Raw genomic sequence first — 6,361 nt, 5'->3', positions numbered from 1 at the left:
AATGTTGATAAACTATTAGACTATTTCTTCACATTATTAATGTTGATAAACTATTCGACTATTTCTTCACATTATTAACGCATGAATGCATTATTATTATTTTATTATAAATGTTTATTTTAGTCTACTTGGTAAATATTTTCTTCTTCTTGAACTGCACTGTTCGTTAAGGACTTGTAAGTAAGCATTTCACGGTAAAGTCTACACTTGTCGTATTCGGCGCAAGTGGCAAATAAAGTTTGATTTGGTGGTAGTAGGCTATTAGCATGAATGTTCCATTAGCAGAAAACACCATTATCAAAAGTGACGCAAATGACATTATGCATGTAATGCTTTTATTRTAAASGTGCATTTTTATGGTGAAAATTATCTTCCCCAAACTTGAAACTCACACGCTGCTTACAATATGGCAGTTAGGCTCTACACCCTTTGTAAAGTGGATGAATGTGCTTAATTTTAAGAAGTTAATTGGCCACTGTAGTTGTGATACAAACCTTATCAAAACATATAGGCCTATAGGCTAGGCTACATGAGGTGCAATATGATTCGAACAAGTAAAAAAAACAAGAAACACATTGTTTCTTATGCTGGCATCATTCACAGGTGATAATATGTAATTCACAAGTGACAGGCTAATATTGTCACCCATCAGACTATTCTTGATTTAATCTAAATAATATATGTGTGACATTTGTTTTGATTTAGAATAGACCATTATCATGCACCTGTATTGAAACAGGGGCAGCGGGAAAAATACTTGTCATCTATGCACTTAAATACGGAATGGAGGACGCTTTTCCCCGTGGTTTATTTTCATACCAGCCAGGTAGACTATACTCCTGTTGTAAATATAAGCAATGTGCTTAATATTAGGAAAGTTTAGAAATAGATATAGTAGGCCTATAGAAAGCCGATGGGATCCTCCACTTTTTATTAGTGGCCATCACTCTGTTTTCACCTGCAATTGCATCGCCTATAGAAATGTTGCGCAACATGAGCTCATGAAGTGTTTGATTAGATTTTTGAATAAATTGCATTGATGTCAGAGTGATTAGAGGGACAATAGAGGGCTGAGTACCAGGCAGTTAGCACGTTTGGTAGAAATCCTAATTACCGTGACTAAACAGTCATGTGAAATTTGACTGCCTTCATGACTCGTAACTGCTGGTGTGGCGGTTATACGGACACCACAACAGCCCTAAGTGTGATTTACATACCAAACTGACCCTTAGTACACACACACACACTAGATTTGTCTCAGTGCTGACCCTCATGTTGACGGCTCCAGTGACACTCCTTAAATATTGATGGCCTGATTCCTCCTCAGTAATAGCTGGACTGCTGATTGCTGTGGTGTGTGTGTGTGTCTCTGTGTGTGGGTGTGGGTGTGTTTGTGTGGTAGAGGGACATAGACTGAGAGGCAATTTCCACAGGCAGCGTAATGAGACCTATTCAATTACAATAGAGAGATGGAGGGGTAAGAGAGAGAGAGAGATTTCATCCCTCAGTTTACAGTTCCTGTCCTCCCTGGCTGTATCGTTGCAGCTCTGTGGAGGATGGACAGATCGGAATGGGAAACAGGAAAGATATCTTATTGCGTCACAGCGGATGAGATGTGCATGGAAGCGTCCATTTGTGTTGTTGTGTGTGTGTTCTTACGGTATAGTAACATTGACTCTTTTAACAAACTCTTCAGAGGATTACCAGCTCCTGGTCCATGTCTTCTCCTCCACAGTGGCTGAACTACACTAACTACACCACAGTGGCTGAACTACACTAACTACACCACAGTGGCTGAACTACACCACAGTGACTGAACTACACTAACTACACCACAGTGGCTGAACTACACCACAGTGGCTGAACTACACCACAGTGGCTGAACTACACCGCAGTGGCTGAACTACACTAACTTACAAACCACAGGGCTTGAACTACACAACTACCATCAGTGGCTGACTCACCAAGTGGCTTGAACCTACACTAATACAACCACAGTGGCTGAACTACACTAACTACACCACAGTGGCTGAACTAACACTAACTACAAACCACAGTGGCTGAACTACACCAACTACACCCAGTGGCTGAACTTGACACCATCAGTGTGCTGAACTCCACTAGCTACAAGAACCACAGTGGCTGAACTACACTAACTACAACAGTGGCTTGGAACTACACTAACACACCACGTGGCTGAAACTACACCACAGTGGGTGAATCCCTACTACACCACAGTGGCCTGAACTACACTAACTACACCCAGAGGGCTGAACCTACACTCACTCACACAGTGGGTGCGTGCGGTGCGGGGTGGGACGGTTGAGGGGGGACTGAGGACCTCCCTTTCTTTAATTGGAAGCTCAACGTCACATAGATCACAATCATGGTCTGACCTGACTTTACCTTCTCACCTTTGGGATCCGCATGTACTCGCCTCATTCCTTCTTGCCGTCTCCCTTCTTCCTCCTCTTCTTGTCCTCCTATCCCTCACTCTCTCCTCCCTCCTACTACTATCTCTCTCCTTCTTCTCTCTTTCGTGTATAAGGATTAGCTAGAATTAGGTGTGCATTGGACATGGAGAAATGAAACAGTGTTTACGTGTTACGCCCCACGCCAAATTGGCAGACTGGGGGAATTTTCCTTTCAATAAGTTATCTTATTGAATTTAGGCTAGGAGTAGATAAGGCCCCATTTTCCTCCTATCTCTTTCTTCCTTCCACCAGCTCTTCTCTCCTCCTGTCTCATCCTCCTCTCCTTCTCTCTCTTCGTCTCCTCCTCTCCCTCTCCCCGTCCTCTCTCCTCCTCTCCTCCTTTCCTCTCTCTCTGCTCTCTCCTCTCTTCTCTTCCTCCCTTCCTCCCTCTCTCTTTCCCCTCTCTCTCCTTCTCCTCTGTCCTCTCTCCTCTTCCACATGTCCTCCACCTCTCCTCCTCCCCTTCTCCTCCTCTTCCCTCTTCTCCCCTCTTCATTCTCTCTTCTCCTCTACTCCTCTCTCTTCCTCTCACCTCTCTCCCTTCCTCTATCCTCCTCATCCTCCTCTCATCGCTCCTCTTTCACCTCTACTCTTCATCTCTTCTCCTTCCTCTATTCCTCCTCTCCTCTCTCGCTGCTTCCTCTTTCCTCTTCTTTCCTTCTCTCACTCTCCTCTCACTCTCCCTCTTGTCTGCCTTCCTCCTCATCCTCTTCTCTCTCCTCCTCCTCAATTTCCTGATTCTACATACACCAGTTCTGGTTTACGGTTTACTGTCGTGTCCACAATCGTTCGTATAGAGGAGAAGGAAGAAGACAAGGTGCAGCGTGGTAAGATTCATATTCCTTTTATGGAATACGAATATAGACAAAACAACGATAAACGACACGTTTGTCAAAGTGGACATAACTAAACAGAAAACAATCGCCACCAACAAGGTGGGAACAGGCTACCTCAAGTAATGATTCTCAAATCAGAGACAGAACGATAGACACGTGTCTGATTGAGAACAATACAGGCAAACACACCAGAAATACAAACAAGGACACATAGAACAACGCAGACTAATGCCCACCGTAAACTCACGTCCTGACAACAAAATAGAGACTAAAAAGGATCTTGCGTCAGGGTGACACGTGCCCCAACAGATATACTGATCATGACAATTTATTAAATGTGTTCATTTTTCAACAGCAATCAGAGGAGTTGATTATTAATTGACATACAGTTAGTTCATTATTAAGCCCTGTATGCTTACTGTGGTCTTTTCATCAACTGTGTGTGTATGAATAGTTACATTTCTAGTGGAAACATTGCCAGAAAGTGGAGTAAACTGTGTTGCTAATGTGTGAATCCAGTCTTCAGTTGGGCCCTGTCTTCTAAGGAGAATATTGTAGTTGTTCGTTGGGGCTGTCTTCTACATGGAGAAATATTGTAGTGTTCAGTTGGTCTGTCTTTCTACAGGAGAATATTGTAGTGTTCCGTTATGGCTGATCTTCTAACAGTGAATTTGTAGTGTTCAGCTTGGGGCTGTCTTCTAAGGAGAATATTTGTAGTGTTCACGTTGGGCTTGTCTTCATACAGGCAGAATATTGTTAGTGTTCAGCTTGGGCTGTTCTCTACCAGGAGAATATTGTAGTTGTTCAGTTGGGCTGTCCTCATACAGGAGATATTGGTAGTGTTCAGTTGGGCTGTCTTCTAGTAGAATATTGTGTGTTCAGTTTTGGGCTGTTTCTCAGAGATATTGTAGTGTTCAGTTGGGGCTGTCTTCTACAGTAGAATATTGTAGTGTTCAGTTGGCTGTCTCTCTACAGGAGAATATTGTAGTGTTAGTTGGGCTGTCTTCTACAGTTCGAATATTGTAGTGTTAGATTGGGCTGTCTTCTACAGTAGAATATTTGTAGTGTTCAGTTGGCTGTCTCTTCCAGTTTAGAATATTGTCAGTGTTCAGTTGGCTGTCTTCTACAGTAGAATATTGTAGTGTTCAGTTGGGCTGTCTTCTACAGGAGAATATTGTAGTGTTCAGTTGGGCTGTCTTCTACAGTAGACTATTCAAGCCATAATACTGCTGAATCGCCCAGCCTACTAAATCGTTAATTAAAGGGTTACACCCTATAAGCAATGATTCAATGCACACTCACTAGACTATATACACTATATACACACTCACACACCCTACTCTGACACTCTTACATAAAACCCACACACATAAAACCCACATGAATACCGGCACAACACACACTTACACACACATATACACACACGCATACGCACACACTTTTACACTCATCATATGCTGCTGCTACTCTGTTCTTCATTTGACTCTTATTATCTATCCTGCTGCGTAGGGCGGCACACAATTGGCCCAGCGTCGTTCGGGTTAGGGGAGGGTTTGGCCGGGTTAGGCCGTCATTGTAAAATAAGAATTTGTTCTTAATTGACTTGCCTAGTTAAATAATGGTTAAATATATTAAAAAAATAAAAAATGTCTAGTCACTTTACCCTGCCTTCATGTACATATAGTATATTCCTCAAATACCTTAGTACTATCTATCCTGATGACTAGTCACTTTACCCTGCCTTCGTGTACATATCTACCTCAAACACCGCGTACCTCTGCACATTGATCTGGTACTGGTACTCCCTGTATTTAGCTTCATTCTTGTGTATTTTATTTCTCTTGTGTTACTATTTTAGATATATTTTTTTAACAGTATCGTTCGGAAGGGCTCATAAACAAGCATGTCACGGTAAAGTCTACACCCGTTGTATTCGGCGCATGTGACAAATAAAATATGATTTGATTTGTTCAGTAGTGTCTGTACTGTAGATGATTCTAGTGTTCGGTGAACATCTGGCCTGTTGACAGTGATGAGATTACAGTGGTGTGGTTCATGAGGACAGAGGGACAGGGGAGGGAGATATTAGCTGTGCTCTGCTCCCTGCTTGAGTATACTGTTACATACTATTGGAACGGAAGACGGCTCATTGATTAACCATGCTGCTCTCCAATGGAACCTGGAACCAGTGGTGGAAAAAGTACCCAATAGTCATACTTGAGTAAAGTGTCCCCTTGTAAGAATTTCCACGACATACCTTCAAAGAAAATGACTCAAGTAAAAGTGAAAGTCAGCCAGTAAAATACAACTTGAGTTAAAGTCTAAAGGTTGTTGGTTTTAAATGTACTTAAGTATCAAAAGTATAAGTAAAAGTATAAATCATTTCAAATTCCTTATATTAAGCAAACCAGACGGCACCATTTTCTTTTTTTAAATTTATTTACGGAAATAGCCAGGGGCACTTGTGTTTAGTGACTCTGTCAGATCAGAGTCAGTAGGGATGACCAGGGATGTTCTCCTGATAAGTGCGTGACTAAGAACCATCTTTCTACTACTACTTAAAATTATTTTTACTTTAGTACTTTAAAGTATTTTTACTTAAGTACTTTACACCACTGCCTGGAACCATCAGCGTTCCCAACGGAATCCCCAGCTCTGCTCTCTCTCTTCTAGGGAAGAGGGTGGGAACACCCACGCACGCACACACACACGCACGCACGCCACACACCACCACACACCACACACACACCACACCACACACAACCACACACACACACACACATCCACACACACACACACAGGTCGAGGAGAGAGGAGAGAGCTGTCCATCTATGGGGTCTGATTACAGTTCTATCAGTTTGATGCTGGTACTGCTCCCTGCTCAGAGTGGTGTGATTGACAATGATGAATGTTGTATTTAACTGTTTTTAATTGATAATTGCTTTGAAAGACTCAGTTATGAAACACTGCCAATTAGCCACACAGATAGCGCTTTATTAATTCGGCTTTGGCTGCCTCTAGAACTTAAAGCTTAAAACAAAAGGTATTTCT

Source organism: Salvelinus sp. IW2-2015, linkage group LG8, assembly GCF_002910315.2.
Source record: "Salvelinus sp. IW2-2015 linkage group LG8, ASM291031v2, whole genome shotgun sequence".
NCBI lineage: Eukaryota > Metazoa > Chordata > Actinopteri > Salmoniformes > Salmonidae > Salvelinus > Salvelinus sp. IW2-2015.
This window is presented reverse-complemented; position numbering follows the sequence as displayed.